Here is a 22,683-nt window from a genome sequence, read left to right as displayed (position 1 = left end):
AAGCAGTGAAAGATGGCTCAAGTGCAAGGACCCTGCTGCCTACGTGGGAGAGTTCCAGGCTTTCGGCTTCAGCCTAATCCAAAACCAGCCAGTTTGGACATTTGGGGGAGTGAACCAGTGGCTAGGAGATCTTTTTCTTACTCTCTCTCTTTCTTTGTAATTCTGTATTTTAAATAGATCGATAACATTTTAAAAATTGAGGGTGAAACTAGAAGACAGCATTACTGGGCATCAGGACAGCAATGGTATCAAAACTTCCAGTTTTTCAATAGAGAAATAGCACAGGTTAAAAAAAGTACTTTCAAGGGAAATTCTCAGACCAGACTAAAAGATACAGATCACCGTTCATTATAATGATGAAACACTGGTATATATTTCTCTTTCTTTCTTTCATCCAAAGCCATTTTTCTTGTGTTAAGCATTTTCTGAACCAAACGGTATCTATCTATCAAACATATACATATATATATGTATATATATATATTTCTGACCAAAACAGAAATATAAGTACATATTATATATAAATATATATCTCCAGAAATCAATCCCCTAGATTCATATCAACTTAGATTGAGTTTAACTGTAATAGTCCTAAAGCTCTTAGAAATCTGGCCAATAAAATATTAAGGCTATCCAAAGAAGCATGTAATTGAGCTGAAAAATTAATTGCAGCCTCAATGTAATTCTTTTTAATCAGGATCCATTAGACGCTGCACTCCTCTCTAACCCTCATCTAGTAAGACTGAGGTCCCTGGTAGCTAGCAGTCAACCCAGGGCAGAAGAACAGGCATTCACTCCCGAGGTGAAGATGCCGGGGTTTTACCTCAGAGAGCCAGCGTGCAGTGCCCTAATCCAACTCTGCACTCCAGCTTCCAGCTAATGCAGAACCTTGGAAGGCAAGGCTCAAGTAACTAGGTTCCTGCCACCTGAGTTCTGGCTTCAGACTCCACCCTAGCCAAGCCCTGGCTAATCCGGGGAGGGAACAAGCAGGATGGAACCCTTACTCTACCTCTCCAGTGAATGAATGAAGAATGAATAACAAAAAACTAGAAACCCTTTCTCCATTTGGCACTGAGTCCTTTTCCTTTATGAAATAAGACATACATACCACCTACGATCAAAGAGAAAACATTCTTCCCTAAAAACCTTGCCAAGGGGCCATCTGAAATGGATATCCTATTCTCTAGGGAACAAGAACAACAATAAAAAAAGATGTCTGTGTCCTTTTAACCTGCATCCGCATTTGTGATCCTGGGCCAAAGCATATGTGCTTAATAACGGGGGTGTAAGGAAACATATGTTAAATAACTCACTACAGCACCAATTGGATCGAAAGCAGGGCAGAGCTTTGCTCCCAGTTCCTAGACACAAAAAGAGCAGGCTTCCTTCACACTGTGGCAGACTGTGTACAACTAGTTAGCATATGAAGAGAGTCCCTGGCCCTTGCCTACTTTCTGGAAACAAAGGCAGTCTGTCCTCAATATAAATATAGTTTACATACCAATGGTTTCTAATTAACCTTGCACCAGTAGCTGTGATCACAGCACATTTTCATTCTCAGCCCAGGAGCCTAGGAAAAGACTACGACTAACTCACAGCCTTGTGAGTCCTTCTTCAGGGAAGACATTTGGGGTGGGAATGGGAGGCTCTAATCAAGTCATCATTTCAGCATCACCTCTGCCACTTTTGAATTATGTCACCTGAGCCACGGATCTTGACCTCTCTCACTACCAAAACATTAATTCCTGCTGCAGAGGCATAATGATGTTCTCCCAAGATCTGTGGGATGAAAACACAATAGGAAAAGCACCCACCACACAGATGAGATCAAAGGAAAAACCACAGTTCCCACTGACCATGTATCTACATATTTAGTAACAGCTATGAGCAATTCTGTGGGATCAATGATTGCAACCAATAGGAGAGAGATTTCTTAATTTGTATTTGCCTTCCTAGGCGATTCCAGCTAAAATAAAAACAAATATTTATTCTCTAGCCCCTCTCCTTGCTTTTTTTTTTTTTTAATCATACCTTGCAGTGTGCATCACTTCCTGGTATTTGGCATTTGTTTTGGATTTATCTTCTCCCTATCTGCTCCAAAATGTAAGCTAAGTTAAGCTCGTGCCTAAACCCTCTGTACCAAAACTCATGTCCATAACATAAAAACAGGACTTCCATATATATCTGCAGGGTAGTTGAATAAAGGTAAGTCCACAAAAACACAGCCAGTTATATACTGTTATACCGGTTTGGGGGGAAGGAGATGTATCTATCAAAAGTATACTTACTATTATAGGCTGAAAACGGAATTATCATCTATTTATTCTACAGATATTTAGTGGACAACATACTTCACAAAGCTGCCTGCTGGACACTGAGAAAGAAGAGAGGATACATCAGATCCTGCCCCGAAGGAGGTCTCACGTCACACATGCTGGACTTCACATCACACATGTTGGACTGCATCCTCAACACATCATCACTCCCATCCCCTGGAAACAGTCCTCCTCCCTTATTCTACTTGGGAAGAACAAATGCAGTCAGGGTGTTAGAATGGAGGGAAGGACTGGTGCACTGTGGGAAGGCAGGAGGCTAACTGCCGAGAGCACCAGGGCACCCAAGACTGGGCTGTAGAGTTCTCCATGATACGCAAGCCCTAAGCTCCAACTGTCCTAAATCCGCAAAGGACATCACCAAACATTTGTTTCTACAATGTAATTAGCTAATATTGCACCAATATTTTCAACATATTGGCAAGTACAACCAGGCAACATATATCACAGATTTCCTTGTCTAAGAAAACGTGTCCTAAAGAAAGAAACATGAACACACATGAAGGTATTCTTCACAGAACGATCAAAAGGAGACAATGACCACTGCAGGTACAACAATCAATGAACAAATCATTTTCAGGTGACAAGCTCTGTGTGACAATTAAATATTTATGTTTGAGAAAAATTAGACTGTATCAGGAAACACAGTATTATGGTAGGTGAAAAAAGTAGAAGGCAAACATCTTAACCATTATACGATGCCAAGCAACGGGGTGTGTGTGTGTAGAAGATAGGTGATGAAGTAGATGAGACACAGATATGTAAAACAGAGGTAAGCCAGACTGAATGTTCAAGATTTTTAGATTATAGAACAAGAATTTTTCTTGTATACTTAGCCTCTTAGTGTATTTTCCAGATTCTGCATAACACATGTTGAATGGTACATTTTATTGCCCCAAGACTCTCTGAAAGTTCTTGTGCCTGTTCAACAAACAAGAGGAAATGCTTCAGAGATCATGAGAAGCAAGCCTCTAGCTTACCCCTGACCACAGTAGGTATGACACACACAGTGAAGTAGTCAGGGCAGCTCAGTAAGAGGACATGGCCAAGGACTTGCCTAGCATCAGAACAGCTGTCAGACACCTATATGACTTGGAGGAGTTCAGAGCTTTGTTCTAGACTGGATGCTGTCAGGAAGCAGGGGTGATTCTATGATTATGTTTCTTCATATACCATGTCCTGGAGGCAGGAGGAACAAAGCAATATCTCCACCGCAACAGGTTAAGAGGCAGCCATTATTCACACCAGCCTATTGAAGAGGATGCCTGGCCATTTTTGAGGTCTTGACAGTTTCCATGATTAGTATTATGAAGTGATTAGAAATATGTGGTTTTCTTTCCAACCAGGAACAAACTAGGAGCGACACCAAAGCTTTCAGGCCAGCTCTTAAAGCTATGCACTTGAGGGGCTTTCAAAGAAGTGTAAGGACGATTAGTGGATTTGAAAATTTTTGCAAACTAAAGGGTTTTTAATATGAAAGTTCAGTTTTATTTTTAATTGTATTATGTGTCTGGAAGGCAGAAAGAAGAGAGTGAAAGAGATAGAGCTTCCGTATTCCTGGTTCACTCCCCAAATGCCAACAAAAGCCAGGATTGGACCAGGATAAAGCCTGGTGCCCAGAACTCAGGTGGATGGTAAGGATCCAAGTACATGAGCCACCACGAATGCCTCTAGAGTGCACAACAGCAGCAAGTTGGACAATACCCAGTACGTAATGCAAACCATGGCTCCTCTATACAGAAGTGTGGGCCTACAAAAGTCTATCCCCAAGTTTTCTTTTTTTTAAAGATTTACTCATTTTTTTTTATTATACCCAGATATACACAGAGAGGAGGAGAGACAGAGAGGAAGATCTTCCATCCGATGATTCACTCCCCAAGTGAGCCGCAATGGGCCGGTGCTGTGCCGATCCAAAGCCAGGAACCTGGAACCTCTTCTGGGTCTCCCACATAGGTGCAGGGTCCCAAGGCATTGGGCCGTCCTCAACTGCTTTCCCAGGCCACAAGCAGGGAGCTGGATGGGAAGTGGAGCTGCCGGGATTAGAACCGGCGCCCATATGGGATCCCGGGGTGTTCAAGGCAAGGACTTTAGCCGCTAGACCACGCCGCCAGGCCCATCCCCAAATTTTCAAAGCATCCTTGTATATGTCTTCTGAAATAGACAGTGCCTATATCCACATTTTTATTATAGTTATTCCCTAAATAATAGAACAGTGAGTTGCATTGCATTTATGTCCTATAAGGAATTATGAGTGATCTAGTGACGACAGACAGTATACAGGAGGAAGTCTATAGGTTTCATGTGAATGGTATATCATTTGGTAACAGGTCTTCAGTATCCACCAATTCTGGTATTCACAAGGAATCCTAGAACCAAGCTTCTCTGACTATTGTGGTATGACTGTACTAAGGAACAAGCAGAGTGGTTAGTGTCATCCCTAATAACAAATGCAGTACAAACATAATGAAGATGTTTTGTAGCTTAAGTAACATACATAAGTGTGACTTGTAAGTCACACATTGTTACACATATGTTACTACTTTGCTACCATCTTTACCATCAGTGTCACTTATAAAAATCTTGTCCAACAGAAAACTCTTTCTTAATGGGGAGAGGGGTTTATAACAGAACCTTGTACATTACTGTCAGTGTCACAAGGTAATGTAGCACTACAACAAGAGACAGAATCTTAGAAATGATTACAATTTAAACAGTAGACATCCCTTCAGAAATATTTAACATGTCACTGTTGACAAAGCCCTAAGAAGAAACAAAATTGGTATTTTAAATGAAATCTAAGAATTGGACGAGGAGCCAAAGTAAAAGCAGGATAAGATCAACAACTTACTTTCAGCCAAAACTGAACAACAGCAAAAGCAAATGTGGCATGCACTGGCACTTCAGCGGTATAGATGCTACTTCAACGACAACGACTGGGGCCGATGTTGTGGTACAGTAGGTTAAGCTGACTCTTAGGACACTCACATCCTATTCTGGATTGCAGGTTCCATTCCTGGCTCCTCCTTTAAAATCCAGCTTCCTGGTGAAATGGCTGGGAAAACAGCAAATGATGGCCCAAGCAAGTAACCGGGTCCTGTGACTCACATGGAATAGCTGGACGGAATTCCTGGCTCCAGGCTTTAGCCTGGTTCAGCTCCAGCTGTTGTGGATATTTGGGTGCTGAACCAGTGATGGAAGCATCCTCTCTGTCATCTAAACACATTTTTAAAAACATCTAAAAAAGATAACATTTAAGAAATACTACAGGGCCTAGCGTGGTAGCCTAGCAGCTAAAGTCCTCCATTTGAACACTATGGGATCCCATATGGGTGCCGTTTCTAATCATGGCAACCTTGTTTTCCATTCAGCTCCCTGCTGGTGGCATGGGAAAACATTTGAGGATGGTCTAAAGCCTTGGGATCCTGCACCTTGGGGATTGGTGCACCTTGTACCACTTGGGGAGTGGATCAACAAACGGAAGATCTTCCTCTCTATCTCTCCTCTCCTCTGTATATCTGACTTTCCAATAAAAAATACATAAATCTTTGAAAAAAAAAAAAGAAATACTACATATGCATGGAACTCCAAATAGTTTCTTCTTGTACTGTCATGGGTCATATTCCACACAGGAAACCATTTCTCTAATGGACCTAATTATAATGAGTCAGATTTTGGAACTGCATGTAAGATGTGCCTAGGGATCAGTCCGTACCTAACCTGAAGTAAAAGTTGCTTATGCTAGTACTGGCCTTTATTGCAATGCAATCATGCAAGCATGACTCATGCTCCCAGCATCTATTCATGCTAAAATACTTATAGAGCGCTTTCAGAAAGATCAAGCTCTGTGTAAGGCATCAGAGGTCCATAAAGACTGTTACAAATTCACTAACAGATTCTCTCTCATGCCATCTCCACGGGCATTGTGATGTACCACTGGTTGCATAGGAACTCCATCAGAGATACCCCAGCTTACACAAACATGCTCACCATCCCACTTAAGGACTGTTAGGTACAGTACGAGGGTTATAAAATTAAACTACTTATAGTGAAAGTGTCACAGGAAGGGTAAATCACACAGAATAAACAATAAGACCAAACTTGGTAGAACTAAGTCCTTTGAGTGTGTTTGTTTTTCATTGTTGCATACACATAATGGAATACAGTATGAAAAATACAACCAAAATTCTACCCAACAAGAATAAAAACTATCCTTCCAGCCCTTCCAGGAGACAACCAGTGTTTTCTACACACATATCTAAATGGTAACTAACGCCAACCACTGTTCAGTACCTTGTTGTCTGAACAATATTCTCATTCAGTCATTTATTGAGCAACTATTGAGTAGCAAGCACTGTTCCAGAGCCAGAGAGAGAGGTGACCCAAACACACACAAGTCTTGTCCTCATTACTCAGTGGTTTATTCTCTAAGAGTATATACACAGTCTCTCATTGTTCAATCACTGTGGATTCACTCTACTGTAAGGACAGATGGCTGCCAACTTACAACGGTTCCACTTACAATTTTTCAACTTTCCAGCACTGGAAAAGCAATATGCCATCAGGGTCAACCATACTACAAAGTGTGAGTCTAAATCTTTTACATCATAATGTCTGATATGTAATGTCTCTGGCAATATTGGGCAGCACCAATACTGCAGAGCCAAGCCATCTATGGGAATCATGAGAGTCAATAATCACACCATGTTGGTAAATTATGACACTTTGATAAATCACATGGATAAAAAGCATTCTTCATTTAAGACAAGTTTATCAAAAGGCAATCTCATCCTAATTCCAGGAACATCTATGTATGCTACAATTTAACAAATCAGTTATTTGATGGGTATATCAGTTTCTTTTCTGTTTAACAAACACATTTTAATAAGTACTGGGCTTGCAGCATCCTCTCATAAACAAATATCTTGCATAAACCTTAAACAGCTGTTCAAAACATGCTGCTCTGTGTCAATGCCATATTTTCAAAAAGTTTCAGTCTATGACTTATTTTTAGTTTACCAACATCTACAAAACCACATCAGAGAAGATACTCATTCTAGAATCGCTAAAGTCAAGATTCCAATTGATTATTTGCAACAGTTTCACAGATTATATTACAGTTTTTAAGAGTCTATGTTGAAAGTAAATGTCAGAGTCAATTCATTTTTTCCTCGCTTGCAACTGTTAAGTGTGGTGCTAATTCTTCCAGCTGGTTTTCAGATAGCTTTAAAATTAACTTTGAAGTTTCCCTAACCCTTAAAAGTCAGTGATCACTTTGCCAAGAGAAACAGCTCCTAGTGAACAAGTCAGAATTTAACCCAATTCTTAGCAATTACAAGACGCTGTGCTTTCTGGCCTCTTAGCGGTGTGCATGTGTAAGGATTGTAGAAAATCTATAACGCAGTGCAGTCAAAGGAGGGAGGCTAAACCATCATTATATGCTAAGTCACCCTATAAACTAAAAACAGAACCCATGCAGAAGGCTGACTGATCCACAAAACACAGATGTCATCAGCAACAATTTTTTGAGTCTCTATGGCAGGGACCAGGCCTGGTGCTGTTTTAAGTGAATATTTGTGATAGAACCCAATCCAAAGATATAAAAATTGTCCTCAGTCACTCTGCCTTTTGAAGAAATAAAAAGAGATCTTTCAAGTTTTAACAACTGTGGCTTTGAGAGGCTTAGGTACTTTGACAAGTTCATTCAACCCTTAATGACAGAATGGAATGTAAACACACAGAAATCGCCTTGGCTCTTAAAACCTGTAAGTAGTATGACTCTGTGCTAAGGTAACTTTCAAATTACACCTGATAAGACCTGCTTATGATCTGCACACTAGGAATTTTCTATCCAGTACCATCTAACACATCAAACAGCTTTTATGCAGATTTATTTTGGACAAACAGAATCCAAGACTCAATCCAAATCTATCTAATTCCACAGCCAGTGTTCTTTTCTATTAAAGGTACCCCAGAATGACAAAGCCCATGGAGAAGGTTTATGACCCACGTTCACAAGGGTGAACATGTTTGAACTCTGGAGTAATACTGCTTAGAAAGAAACCCCAGTTCCCTCCTGGTGTGCACTGGACAAATTTTATGTTTCAGCGGATCTGTTAAGCAGGGATGCTATTCATGGTGGTTGTACACTTTGTGGAGGGTAATACACAAAAAGACCCCAAAACAATGTCCAGCCTATATTTACCATTTTTACAGAGCTTTCTGTGATGATTACGCATCCATATTCAGTCCACAATACAACTGCAATCACCTGTGTTCCGTTTCATATGAAAAAAAAAATCTCAGGGTAGAGCCTCGTGGTGTTCAAACAAACCACAGGTTGCAGAAAAAGCCAGCCATGGAGCTTCCTTATTAGGAGAGAATCAAGGATGAGTTCAACTGAGGAGGGAAAAGAAACTGAGGCACTCCAGACCTACTCAAGTCCAACAGCTCCTTAAGCAAACAAGTGTTTCTCACCAGTTTCCAGGCAGCCCACCCCAGCTCAGCTCCCACATGCAAGCTGATAGTGATGCACTGTGGTCTGGAGGAGAAGAGCTGCTCTGGGCAGCTAGCACGACTGGCCAGGCCGACATTTTCTTGGGGTGGGCAGGAAAGACAAGGAAACCAAGGCCGCGGGATCCCTGGGGCCCTGACAGGTGGATGGAGTGCTCATCTTCAGGGTAACATTTTGCTCACAGATGAAAAATCCCCATGAGGGCTTGGAGAGGGCAACTGGCACACAGTAATCAGAGAAGGCCTGGGCTACCCAACCATGCTTTTCCCTGTCCTAGGGTCCTGCGGGAGACCCAAGGCCAAGGGGAGAAGGCAGAAGGCTTTATATTAGGGCTCTGCACAGAAGGACCTCCCTCCACCCTCCACTCTCCTCCCTCTTCTCAGCCCCTCTATTTTCTCCAGCTGAGGCCAGCTTTATGCAAACAACACTGCTAAAGCAGGTCAAAATACAGAAGCTACTGGAAGGGTACCGTGAACCAACAGTTTAGTGAGCAACAGCAGAGCCAGTGGCGCAGGGTCAGTGGGAACAACTGAAGTAAACCATCTTCACAGGGAACCTCTGCGCCGGAGCAGAACCAGCCCTGAGTGCACTGGCCGCCCGCGTCTCCTTCCACCTGCCCCACGCTGCGGCCACGGCGCTCCCGGAGCGCGCGGGCCCAGCCACTCAGATGCGCGGCCGAGAAGCCTGCCCAGAAAACATGGCTGGTAGAGCCGCGACGCTGCCATGCTCTGTGCTGCGATGCGAGCGGCGTGCGCGAGAGTCTCAGGAGCCATCGGCCGCCGGCCGGGAGAGGTCGGAGGTGGGGAACTTGACCGCCCGGGCCTGAGCCAAGTACAACGCGTGCCAGCAGACACCGCGCGACTGCGCCCTGCTTCCCTTCCGTGCCTATCCTCCCTCTCTCTGTCCGTCTTTCCTGATTCTCCTCTTCCTCATCCGTACCCAGCCTTCCTTCCTGCCTCCCTGAACCCCCGCCCCTCCAATCCTGCTGCTGCCACTTCCACGCGAAAGGACGAAATCTGTTCCCCCGCGGTTACCTGTACGCCCGGAGCGGCACCGAGGTCCGCGTCGGTCACTGCTGGAGCCCAGGCGCGCCCTCAGCCGCCGCCCGCCTCATCCCCGCGCTAGTCTGAGCTGCCGGGCGGCAGCTGCGCCTTTTATGAGGCCCGCAGGCAGGAGGCACTGCACGGGCGGGCGTCCCCAGCCTGGCTTGTCAATGAGCGCTATTCACACTCGGGGCTGTTGCTGGACTCCCTCCCCTCCCCTTCCCTCCCCGCGCCCCATTACCACAGTGCGCGTCTGCCTGCCTGCCTCCACCCACGTGGCCCTGGGCAAGGTTGGGGGTTGGGAATGAACCAGACTTCCAGGGCACCCACTAGGGGAGGAGGTCACGTGTTCCTGGCTCAAGGTAGCCAACTAGGAATTACTCCAAGGTAGGTAATGGGTCCACGTGGAGATTGGAGATTCCAATCACCAGGTGTTGGGTTTACTTTATAATTAGAATAAAGCTGAACCTTCTACAGCTTCGCTTTGTAATAATGATTAAATCGCGTTTGCCAGTTAACATTTATTTTTTTTCCCAAGGATTTATTTACCAATTTATTTAATTGACAGGCCGAGTGATAGAGAAGGAGGGTCATAGAGACAGATCTTCCATCTGCTGGTTCATTCCAGCAAAGAGCAGAAGCCAGGTACAGGGAATTACATCCTGGTCTCCCAAGTAGTTGACAACTGCTGCCTCCTGGGTTCATTAGGAGAAAGCTGGATGGAAGGGGGGAGCCACCACCCGACAGGAGGTGTAAACTGAGGCTTGACCCATGACACATAAATGTCCTGAGCCCTTGTTATTTCATTAGATGATTACTAAGAGCCAAGAATATCCTCTCTGGGTTATTGACCATTTTGAAAGCCACGTGCAATTCCAGCCCATGGCTTATACTCTGCTTAAGTCAAAGCCTACCTTCTCTCTTGATGGAAAAACGATACTGATCCCCATTCCATAAGAGATAGGCCAGCTGCCTTCAGGGAGCTGAGCCTTTACCAAATATCTTAAACAGCCCTCCACGGCCCCAGCCTCCCAGCTGGTGCTGCTCATCCCCAAACAACCTCCCATTTTCATTTGGAAACATGAAAAGATGGAGTTCCAGAGGTTAAGTGAATATCAGAGGTCACTCACCCAAGAAATGCTAGAGCAGGGTCTACTCAAGTTCAAAGTCCTGAATCTCAGTTGTCCTGTGTTGCTGTGTGTCGACTCAAAAGTATTTTATGTCTTCACTGGCAAGAATCAAATCAAACAAAAATTGGATTCCACATGCCAAGAAAAAAAATTTCAGAGAAAAAAATTTCAGCCTGTCCCCTCTCTGGGCAAGTTTTTTCTTTTGATTTCAGGAACAATTTTAGACTAATTTTAGGTGGACCTGGCCTCAGGGAGTGAGGTACAGGTAAGAAATTACCAATTTGACTACTTCAGAATTGGCCTACAGCACACTCCCATCACTACCTGGAAGAACTAATCATCTCCCAAGAAAGAATCCAAAAGCCAATTACTTAATACAGTTCACAATTACCAAAATGGTTTTTCCATTTTGAATTACAGATTCGGAGAACAATGAAATCCTGAGAGGGTCTGAAGCAGGCCTCCCTTTGGGTTGTGGAAAGGCATTAGCCAGGAGAGTGAATGATATCACCTCTACTCCTGTGTCTTTCATTTTAGGCCTTCACAGAGGAAAGATACCACAGGAGGCATTCCCCCTAAAGTGGAAGCTGTTACAAATCCTCTCTGTGGAGCTCATCAGAGGATTAGATAAGCCTGATGGTGACAAGATCAGGGAGGTCTAAGTTAGGGACCACAAAATGGGGGGGGGGAGCGGGGGGGGGGGCACTGAGATGCTTCTGCAGGAGTGAAAGTGATTTTCAATTTTGCATAATTACATTAGGCTTTCAATGGGTGGAATGAGTGTCTGAAGCACCTGGCATTCTGGCATTGAGGATCTCAAAAGCTGAGTGTGAGGAGCCAGAAAACCTGTCATTAGAAATCTGAAGCACCTAACTCTCTCCAATTAAGAGGAGCAGCACGTGCCCCACTCAGAGGTGTGTGTGTGTGTGGGGGGCAGTTCCTGTTTCCCAGCATTAACATTTAAGCAGGCTAAGTCTTACAAACACCAAGGGGTATGAAAACCATTAGGGAAACAAACAAAAAGCCACGTTATAAACCTCTAAGAAATGTGATTTTGCAGAAGATATTTGAACCCATTCAAAAGAAGCTTGCATTTGCCATGGCTGTGACAGCACTGCCTGTTAGCCAGAGACATTCCAGAGCGCTCTCCTGAATCTGAGCTACAGTCTTCTGGATTCATCTGCACTTGTGGATTTTCTTAGACGCTCTCTCCTTGTTATGGGTAAAGGCCACTGCAAAACAAGGACATGGCGGTGACGTCACCGTGCTTTTGTCTGTCTTCACTCAGTCTATTTAAAAGAGTTTTCTATAAATGAATCTAGCTTTTCTTAGGCTCTGATCGAATTACTTTGAAAACCGCCTGTGAAAACTGAAATTTGCATCTATCCACAGGGCATAGTTTGGAAAATCATAAGCTCACAGCCATGGTTAATGTGACACATTTGAATCTTCAACCTATCTCAACCAGATAAATGTATTATGCCTTAATAAAAATTCTGGCATGAATTCAAGGGATTTGTGTAATATACCAATCAATTCATGTTTCCGGTTCACAGATGGTCATCTTAACATCTCTGCATTCTCTTATGAAGGAATCTATGTAAAAGACATTTAATTGCTAGTGTAGACATAAGTAGCTGACTTCGATACCCAGTTGGAAAAAAAAGGGTTTTTTTGGTTTGTCTGTTTGTGTTGTTGCTTAAAATACTGTCATCATTTTATTTTAAGCAATAATATTGGTTGTTTCTTTCTGGTTTTCTTCCTTTGAGTCCCTCAAGATGGAAAAATTACGTCTGATTTAATCTCTATCAGCTATGCATGGTATAACAATATTAAGTCATATGTTTGGAGTTGGAGTAGCTACAGGCAGTTTCTACATCAAACCCAATTGGCCACCCAGAACTGAACTCTGTCTGTGGTAGGTATGACTCTTATCCCACGTCTTTGTCATTGCTGTTTATTTTTTTTTTTTTAAAGAGCTAACATTATGGCCCTAACATTAAACAGAAATAATTCAGCTTGGCTTTGAAAGTTTTGCCTTCAAATAAAGCATCTTTTTGATTTTATCCATTCAAAATATTAAAGGATACTTTAAAAGGTTCCTGTAAAATGGAATTAAATGAAAAATTTTGGTACCAAAGTGTTGAAATCTATGAATGGTTTTTAAAAAATAAATTGTATTAACCATAAACTTTTGAAGCCCTGTCCTATGTTTTGCATGGTTGTATTCTTCTGGACAATGGAGATATGACAAAGCACCTCTGCCCAGCTAAAATCCTAGCATCAATATTGTAAATGTAGAAATGTATAAGTGTATAATTATCTTCCCTAGTAGTTGTGCTATAACGGGATATGCAAATGAATAAATAAAGCCCAGAAAAGTTTCTCTCCATTTTATAGGATGCTTTATATTCTTTCAATTGACTTTCTGATTGGTAATAAAAACTTGGCTGCAAATTAACATGCATGAACAACACAAAAACCATGCACCCTGGGATCGACCTGCCCTGAGCGAATATTCAAATACATACTTGCTCTGTGACTGGGGAAGTGATTCAATTCTGCTAATTCTCAGTTTCTTGATTTGTATTTTTAACAGTACTTAAATTTTTTTTTTAATTAAACGGGATGGATCATAGAGGCCAGTCATGTGCCCTACCACAGTGATTGTGAACATTTTTTTTTCTTCAATTGTGGTTCCTTTCAGTAAGCTTTTTTGGATTTTTTTTTCCCCCTAACTAATGCTTGTTCTCAATAAAATGTAACGCAATTCAAATTTTGCACATGTGTTTAGGGACTGTAGGTATGTTGCACTCTCCACATAAGAGTAAGGTTTCTTCATTCACTAAGAACCAATGGGCAACTCTAGGGGTGACATCACCTCGTGTTGAGAAGGCATGATCAAGGGTCTGATATATACTGCTGCCTCCATCTTCACAAAAATAATAAAAAGAAAAATTAAATAAATGAAAAATTCTATGTCCCAAGACTACCAAAAGGTACAAAGATGACAAGGGGAACATCAGCTGATATCCAGAAAGCTGAGGCCCAAATCCAGTAGTCGATTAGGTCATGCAAGAAGGCTGCAGTGAGTACGAATCAAAGAGTTTCTGGCTGATGAGCAAGACACAAGACCCAGGACATCAAGGCAGCAGGACAGCAGGGCAGCTGAACAAGCATGGTTCTGAGTGTCAAAAAGTCCTTCAAGGCTACTCATTATTTGTACCTGCAAAGAAGAGCCAGCATAACAGCAAAGGGCTCTAGGATCAGTATTTTCAGACATAGTTCTTGCCTTAAAAAAAAATAAAATAAAACAAATTTTCTTTCCATTCCTCTGTTCATTCAAGTATCACTCTGTGTTAAAATGCACCAAAAATCTCACTTCCTTTATGAAATCCTATGCAGTGCCCGGGCTTTCAGTCTTCAGACAAACCTGTAAGAAACCTTCCTACAGTAAATTGACCACCTTCTTCATAAGGGTCATAAGGGTCAAAGTCATGACTGACTGGAGATAAAACAATTAAATGCAATGCAGAATCCTGGACTGGTTTACACCACCACAACAAAAAGACATCAGTGAGTGTGAAGGTGTGAAATTCAAGGAGTCTGTAGGTTCATAAATAGTACTAGGCTCAAGGCATCCCATGTGCTACAGTGGTTAAGGTGCTGTTTGGGACACCCACATCACACATCGGAGTGCCAGTTCAAGTCATGGCTACTCCAATTCAGATCCAGCTTCCTGATAAAGTCCCCGAGAAGGCTGCTGACCCTGGCTCAAATACTGAACTTCTTCCCTGCCAGACATGTGAAAACGTCGTTTTTATTCTACCAAATCCCATGCTCTAGGTCTTTTCTATGCCCTGTAAGTGTTGGGTTAAAAACATACAAGCCTGATTGGGTCCTGCACATGTTTCCAAGGTGAAGCAGAGGTGTGTACCAACAGAGAGAAGATGTCTGTAGCTCTTGTACTTTCTCTTTGTCGCCTTGCCTTTTTACCTTTCAAACACACAAATCTTTAAAGAAAGTTTATTTTGTCAATGTTAATCACTAGGATTTTAAAAAAATAAATTTATGTATTTGAAGGCAGAGAGAGAAAGAGAGCGAGAGAGAGAGAACTTGCATCTACTGGTTCACTCTCCAGTGGTCACACAGTCAGAGCTGCGCCAGGCTAAAGTCAGGAGCCGAAGTTTTTTCTGAATTTCACACAAGGGGGCAGGGACCGAAGCACTTGAACTATCCTTTTGTTGCTTTCCCAAGTACATCAGCAGGGAGCTGGGTCAGAATTTGAGTAGCAGGGATGTAAACTTTTATCCATGTGGAATGTGGGCATTATAGGCAGTAGCTTAAACTGCCATGCCATAACGCTGGCGCCCTGACTTACTGGGTTTTGATCACTGTCCACGTTTATGTAAGATGTCAACATTAAGCAAAGCTGGGTGGAATGTATACGGAACTTCGCCATACTAATTTTGCAAATTTTCTCTAAGTATTTCAAAATAAAAAAATTTTTTTTTGCAAATATGTTGGATTTGTTCACATACTTTCAACTAGTATGTTGAAAAGGCCTGCACCATGTTTGGCCCTTGCAGAGCCTAAGGAATATCTGTGTTCAAACAAAGTCCCTAACAACTATTCTAGGAATTTCACTTCTCTAACAGCCACAGGGCAATACCTATGGTTTGGGACTTATCTGTCCCGAATGTGCCATGCAAATTCATGACCTTGTCCTGCCCACGTGCCCTAACCCCACTAAAGTGAAGGTGTGAAGACCTTCCACTGAAAGTGAATGGAGAAGTGAACTCTTAAGTCTACTGCCTAATATGAAGTATTTGCTCAGAACAGTGCCTAGCAAAGAGTAGAATAGAAGAGGTACTAATTTGTGAAATGTGAACTCCAATTTCAAGAGACTACACAAAGGAGGTGTCCACTTCGCACGTCTATGGCCTGGAATGTGAGAATGCTCAGCTATTGTTTCCCAGGGACTCTAAAATACTATAATTTTAGAATGTCCAATCCTTTATTCTATGACAATCATGACTGTTTAAGTGTGTGGGAGACAGAACTAGTGAACTGATTTGGAGATAGGCAAAAAGAGCACACACCAGAATGGAGACATCTCAATAGACTCTAACACTTAAAAATAAAAAAGAAAAGAAAAAAAAATAGCGGCAATTTAAGACTCCATCAACTTGGTTTTAAAAGACAAGGATGATCATCAAAAGAGAAGTATCAAGAATTCCCAGTCGTCCTTTGCCAGACGTTAGCCATTTACACATAAATTAAAGCAGAAAACAAACCCTGTTATATGCAACATGTTTCTGTAAATCTGACTGGCAGCAGATTTCTCTTGGAAAAGCCCTCCATACTTTCCCCCAGACCTTGCCACCAAAGATTTCAAGATCAGTTCTATGATATTTTCTATAAGCCAAGTTCTGTTTTCAAGGTTCACTTTAATATCAAATGTCATTTCCCACCATCCTATCCCAGAAGTCAGGACCTGAGAAATCATCACAGATGGCTTCTTCATTCCAACTTCAAATTCTGAGAAGTAGATTTCTTTCTAAACACATTTCATAGACATTCTCTACTACTTCTACTGACAGTGTTCTCATCCACCATGATTCTGTGCCTGAACAACTACAATAAGCATTTTTTTTCTTTTAAAAAATGCATTTATTCAAAAGTATAGTGACAGAGAGGGAGAAGGAAGGAAGAGAGAAAAATAGAAAAAAAGATTTGCCACCCACTGACTTACACCTGTGATAATCTCAATAGCCAGCGCTGTGCCAGACTGAACCTAGAAGCCGGGAACATCTTCCCAGCTTCTAGTTGCAGGATTCAATACTTAAGCCATCAGAACAGGGAATCTGATATAAAATGCTGGTTTTGCACATGGTGCCTTAACTTGTTTGCATCACAATGCAGGTCCCTATAATAGCTTTCAAGCTGATTCGCCTACCTACCCATACATACTGCTCAAAGCAAATGCATCTTTTAAAAAACAAATATAAAGCATGACTTCAGAAATCTCAACCTAAAAGGAAATACTGCAGTCATACGTCCAGTTCTTTGATTGTAGTTCACATTGTAACAGACAGCCTGAGGCTGTCCTGACCACTGTTCCCTTGCAAGCATATGGCAACAGTCACCTTAACTAGTAAGAAACTGCTACTGCCGCTGTACCCTTCAGAGCATGGGCCGTGCTGGGGCAGTACTCAGCCCCTAGCTGATCTGCAATGTGCTCAATCAATCCAACTCTGCCCAATCTTTGCTTTATTGAATAATTCTCACCATTTACTTTCCATGACAATAATCCTTCCTTCAGATAACTGGAGCCCTGAGAAACAGTGTCTGCATTCTCAAGAAGTTCTTCAGTCAGGTCCACCCAGGCATATCACTGCTGGGTTCCTGATTCTCAGACAACATGTTAAGTAATACAAGTAGCAAATTGAGGGGGGCCACTTCCTCTGCAGCAGGAGACAATATTTACACATCGTTAGAAATCACTGTCACGTCCTCCCAAAGACATTGATTCTCTCCTTCCTTGTCCATGTATTACTTGGCAATTATATACTATTAAACTGTATTGACCAATGTCAGTCTTCCCAACAACTGAACTGTATTGATAAATGTCAGGCATCCCATTAACTGAGCTTTATATTGACCAGTGTCAGTCTTCCCATCAATTTTGTCTCCCTATTGCATGGTTATTTTCCAGAATTTTCTAACAGGCAAAACGTTGACCCTCAAGAACATTAGGTGGTTCAATTAATTGCCTTAGCTTGACACCTGGGAGACATTAATCCCATAACACATTCATTCTGCTCAATTTGTTGTAGGTGGGGAGTTGACACAGGTAATGTGTACCCCAAAATTAGTTGGTAATTAACAGGAGATAACCGTGTTGAGAAGCCTCCTAACCCTGGTTACATTCATCATCAGTTTTTCTCTGTAGCACGTCCTTAGAAGGAAACCAAGACGCTAGGTTTCCTTGCACCCCAGAGTCAATTATAATAGCATTTGATCTAGGCTGAGCAGACAGTATCTGCTGTTATGGTGTTGCAGATCTATGGAAGTCCAAGGCACTAATAGGTTCTCTCACCCTTGAAGGACTTTCTTACGCAGGAAGGGCAATTATCTTTATTCTCTGCCTTCCTAAGTGCTAGACTAGACACAATTGCCACCCACTCAGGGGACTAAGAGCTCCTTATCCATGACCAAAAGTTGCTGATTTTAATTGGCTGGGTTTTACTTTTCCTGGATAACAGACACTTTGTCAGTCTCTCCTCTGAAATTCCATAACTGTTGGTTGCAAGGGGAAACATTTTCCAATTTAAAATGGAGCCAACAGTAGTATCATACGAAGAATAAAGATGTCTTCAATACACAATGTTTAATCAAAACAGGACTAAGTTTATTTTCTTCTGGTACTTTTTTAATTCTTTATTTTTAAAGATTTATTTATTTTTTAAATTGGAAATACAGACTTAAACAGAGAAGGAGAGAGAGAAAGATCTTTCCTCTTATCCACTCCCCAAGTGGCTTCAAAAGCTGGATCTGAACTGATGCAAAGCCAGGAGCCTCTTCCGGGTCTCCTGCATGGTGCAGGGTCCCAAAGCTTTGGGCCATCCTCCACTGCTTTACCAGGCCACAGGCAAGGAGCTGGATCAGCCAGGAATACGAACCAGTGCCCACATGAGATCCCAGCACATGAAAGGCGAGGACTTCCGCCAGTAGAGCATTGCATTAGGCTCTCCTGGTACTGTTTCCTTTAAGCTTTTTACCCAAATTCAGGCCTTACAGCTAGAGAACGCCCAGGTCTCACTTCTAAGAAACACATGGGTTTTAGCCCATCCTTTCAAGGGGTTAACTGTAGAGGGATAGGGTTGTCCAGACTCAACTAAGTATAGATTTTCAGCTGTAGGACTTGACTAAGAAAAACAAAACAAAACAAAACAAAAAAACAATTAAAAGAAACCCTAAAGACCAAAAACCAAAAAAAGAAACCAAAAAACAAAAAGCCCTGTGGTTTTATTTTGCCATCCTGACTGACTGAGATAAAATTTCCAGAAGATGCATCTAGGCATCCATACATTAAACAATGAACTCCAAAAACAGATTTTATTACCAAGCTCAAAAACTCATGTGTGACCTAGAAGCATTTACAACATAATGAGCAATGAAATCACAAGTACAAATATTTGTTCTAACACAAATGACAGAACTGAGGAAAACTGAATCCTCTACAGCAAAAAAACAAATGTTGTAGCTTCACTCTATAGTACAACTACTGTGTTAATTAGGATTCCCACTAAGGAATCCTAATTTGAGTTGTCCACGTAGCAGACAGCTCAAATCTTTCGTGTAATAGGTTGAGTTAAAAAAAAAAAAAGGTCAGAGGCCAGTGCCATGGCATAGTGTACTAGGCCTCCACCTGGTATACCAGCATCCCATGTTGGTGCCAGCTTGTGTACTGGCTGCTCCACTTCTGATCCAGCTCCCTGCTTCTGGTCTGGGAGAGCAGCAGAGAATGGCTTAAGTCCTCGGGCCCCTCTGGTCATGTAGGGAACTGAGAAGAAGCTCCCAGCTCCCAGCTGTGGATGGGCTCAGCTCTGGCAAGTGCAGCCATCTGGGGAAAAGGTATAGCAGATAGAATATCTTGCTCTGTAACTCTGTCTTCTAAATATGAAAATAAAATGAATCTTTTAACAAACAAAAAGCCCACCAAATACCAAACAAAATGATAATACAAGCATTGTATTTAAACTCATTTTACTTTTGTTGTTATTAAAAGATTCATTTTTTCTTAAAGGCAGGCTTAGAGAGAGGGAAAACAGAGATAAAAGAAAGCCTTCCACCTGCTGAGTTATTCACCAAATTGTCACAATGGCCTGGACTGGCTGGGCTGGGCCAGGGAGCATCCAGGAGCCTGGAATTCCATCTGGGTCTCCCACATGGGAGGCAGGAGCCTGAGTATCTAGGTCCTGTTTGACTGCTTTTCCAGGTACATTAGCAGGGAGCTGCATCACAAATGGAACAACCAGGACTTGAACTGGCACTGCTACAGGGCGCCAGTGTTATGGGTGGCTTAACTTGCTAAGCAATGCCACCAGCTCTTTGGAGAAGACTTTGCTTAGAGAACTCACAAAATACAAACTAACTTTAGTCTGGAAATATATTTTTTAGAAGATGAGTTTTTGAGGGAAACTGCCAGGAAGGTTTTTTTCCCCTCATGTCACTGTGTTCTAGAATAGAGAACAGAAGAATTCTTGCAAATGATCATTCTTTCTTCTCCTATCTTGAGTCATGAAGAGGAAGGAGTTGCTGAACCCAACTTCCAAATCATATTTAAATAAACCTATGTGAAAATGTGAGACACATGTCTATAGGATGATTGATTCTGTAATATGTTCAATTTTCCAAAATTTCCAACTTTACATTATTAAGTTTATGTTCATTTAAGTTTCCCTTTGGTCTATTTTAAAACACTATCTTGAACACCCCAATATTCCTAAAGTACTCAGTTGCTGTAGTATGTCATTCAACCATCACTTCCTTTCATTTGTCCTAAAGTCTGGCAAAGCAGGAACTACTGCTCCCTTATTATATATTAGAAAGGAGAGGCTCGAAGTGGTTTCAAATTGTGTCTTAATTCACACAGTTCATGGGTGATGAGCCCCGATTTTAGAAAATCTGACTTCAAGTTGTTTTGCTGTTGCTGTCAGCAAAATATTAAATGTCAGGTATGTGGAATAAGATAACATATCTTCCTGTTGTGATGTTAACAATACTATTTTAAGATATGCAGTGATTTTCAATCATTTTGGTTAAAGTGACACAGCACAACCCCTCAGTCTCTTTTAAACTCATGCACTACAATGGTGTGACAGAAAATGTACCCCCACCACTTAATATCTTCTTTGACAAAAAAAGCCTAAAACCACCAGAATGAAATTAAAGTGCAGCTTTGAAGGTTAAAGAAGCTATTCACCTGCCATTAATTTCATCGGACTGAAGTAAATGGGAATTACTTTCAGGTATGGGAGCAAAACTAACAATTGCTGGGTATGTAAGTAGAATACAAGAAAAAAAGAGATACATTACAAAGAAACAAAAAGAAATGCCACCAATAAAAGCCATTTCATACAAAATCACAGTGAGGAGACTTCACTCAGATGGCAGGAGTTCCTTCCATGATGCCCACTAAAGACAAACAGACAGGTAGCAAAATCTACTAACACTGGGAAGGTCTGAGAAAACTGGGCAGTGATTAGCCCAGATGCAAACTGCCACATCAACTCATCTGAGCGTTCGGAAACAGGACCCATACAGGAAGGAGGTGTGGTGTGGTGTGATGTGGTGCAGTATGGTATGTGTGTGTGTTTTTTTTTTAAGATTTATTTTATTTTTATTACAAAGTCAGATATACTGAGAGGAGAAGAGACAGAGAGGAAGTGGAGCTGCCAGGATTAGAACCAGCGGCCATATGGGATCAAGGCGAGGACCTTAGCCACTAGGCCACGCCGCCAAGCCCCTATGTGTGTGTGTTTTAAGCCTACATTAAAAAGATAGAGTTCTTCTTCAAGAAAGAGTCTACCAGAATGGGGAGGATGTGGAAGAAAGGCAAAACACAGATTGCTGGAGGCACTTTAGAGTTATAACCGATGTTTTTCCTATTTTTTTGGAAGTAAATTCTATACCGAAGGTTATTATCAAGTCTTTGTATCTCCAGGTAAAAAAGGCTTTTATATATCTTCAGACATTACTACAAAAACTTGGAAAGTGTAACAATCATTTTCTTTGTCTATCAACAACTCTTCCCAATTTGGCAGAGCTTTGAATTATGAAAAAAAAAATCACTTGATAAAACTATTTGAGAACCTTTTCTCTCCTCTATACCTATATTTCTCTCATTTTATCTTAGCTCCAGGACACTCAGAATATCCATGGCTCGGGCAAATGGAAGGAAGGACTAAGGTGGAAGAGTCAAGCCTTAAGGAACAATCCATCTGCTGTGAAGAATTCAAAAGCTCTATTTTACATAGTTTCACAAAGCAAAATATATCACACAGAAGACTTCAATCTCAAGTCAAATGCAGGGATATGCTTAATTTGAGCTCAAATAATCTTGAAATACTGGTTATACGTTTGGGGATTGAGGCTGTGAAAGCCCAGAATTAGCAATAGATCTGGGGATTATACCCTCACTATTTTGAATGGAAAGAATTGGTAGGTTTCATCCTATTTTAGAAAAATGTATTTGTTGTTGACAAATACAAATGGTTATCTACTTATGGAATACAATGTGGATTTTTTGTATAATGGCAGAATCAGTGTAAGGCTGTCTATTGCCTCAACTGGTCAATATCTTTTGTGATAAAAACATTCAAAATCATTCGTTTCAGTTTTAAAATGTACAGTGCAATACCAACATCTATAATCATGCTAAAGCATAGTAGCATACCTGAACTTACCTCTTCTTTCTAACTGTAACTTGAATGAGGTAGTTTATTCAAGAGCTCTGATGAATTTCATTTTATTTCATGTTAGTTTATAAGCCATCTGCGACTTCCTATTATCCAACAGGTCAAGAAATAAAAGGTGTGGTTTCTTTCAGAAAAGACTCAGGTCATTCAAGCTTAAAGATTTTAGAAACAATTTACAAG

General features: G+C 41.6%; 1 protein-coding gene across 34 annotated transcripts in view; it reads right to left on the bottom strand.

The window, feature by feature from the left end:
• MAGI1 (membrane associated guanylate kinase, WW and PDZ domain containing 1) overlaps nucleotides 1-22,683 on the bottom strand; it is a 602,787-nt gene that overhangs the window by 150,125 nt on the left and 429,979 nt on the right. The window contains exon 1 of one of the 34 annotated variants that reach the window (XM_058679202.1): nucleotides 9,879-10,077. The exons of the other annotated variants lie outside the window; for them this stretch is intronic. The gene's annotated coding sequence lies outside the window, so the exon portion shown is untranslated. Of the gene's footprint in view, nucleotides 1-9,878; nucleotides 10,078-22,683 lie in introns of those variants that run through there. 34 annotated transcript variants of the gene reach the window in all.

Source organism: Ochotona princeps, chromosome 21, assembly GCF_030435755.1.
Source record: "Ochotona princeps isolate mOchPri1 chromosome 21, mOchPri1.hap1, whole genome shotgun sequence".
Classification (NCBI taxonomy): domain Eukaryota; kingdom Metazoa; phylum Chordata; class Mammalia; order Lagomorpha; family Ochotonidae; genus Ochotona; species Ochotona princeps.
This window is presented reverse-complemented; position numbering and strand designations above follow the sequence as displayed.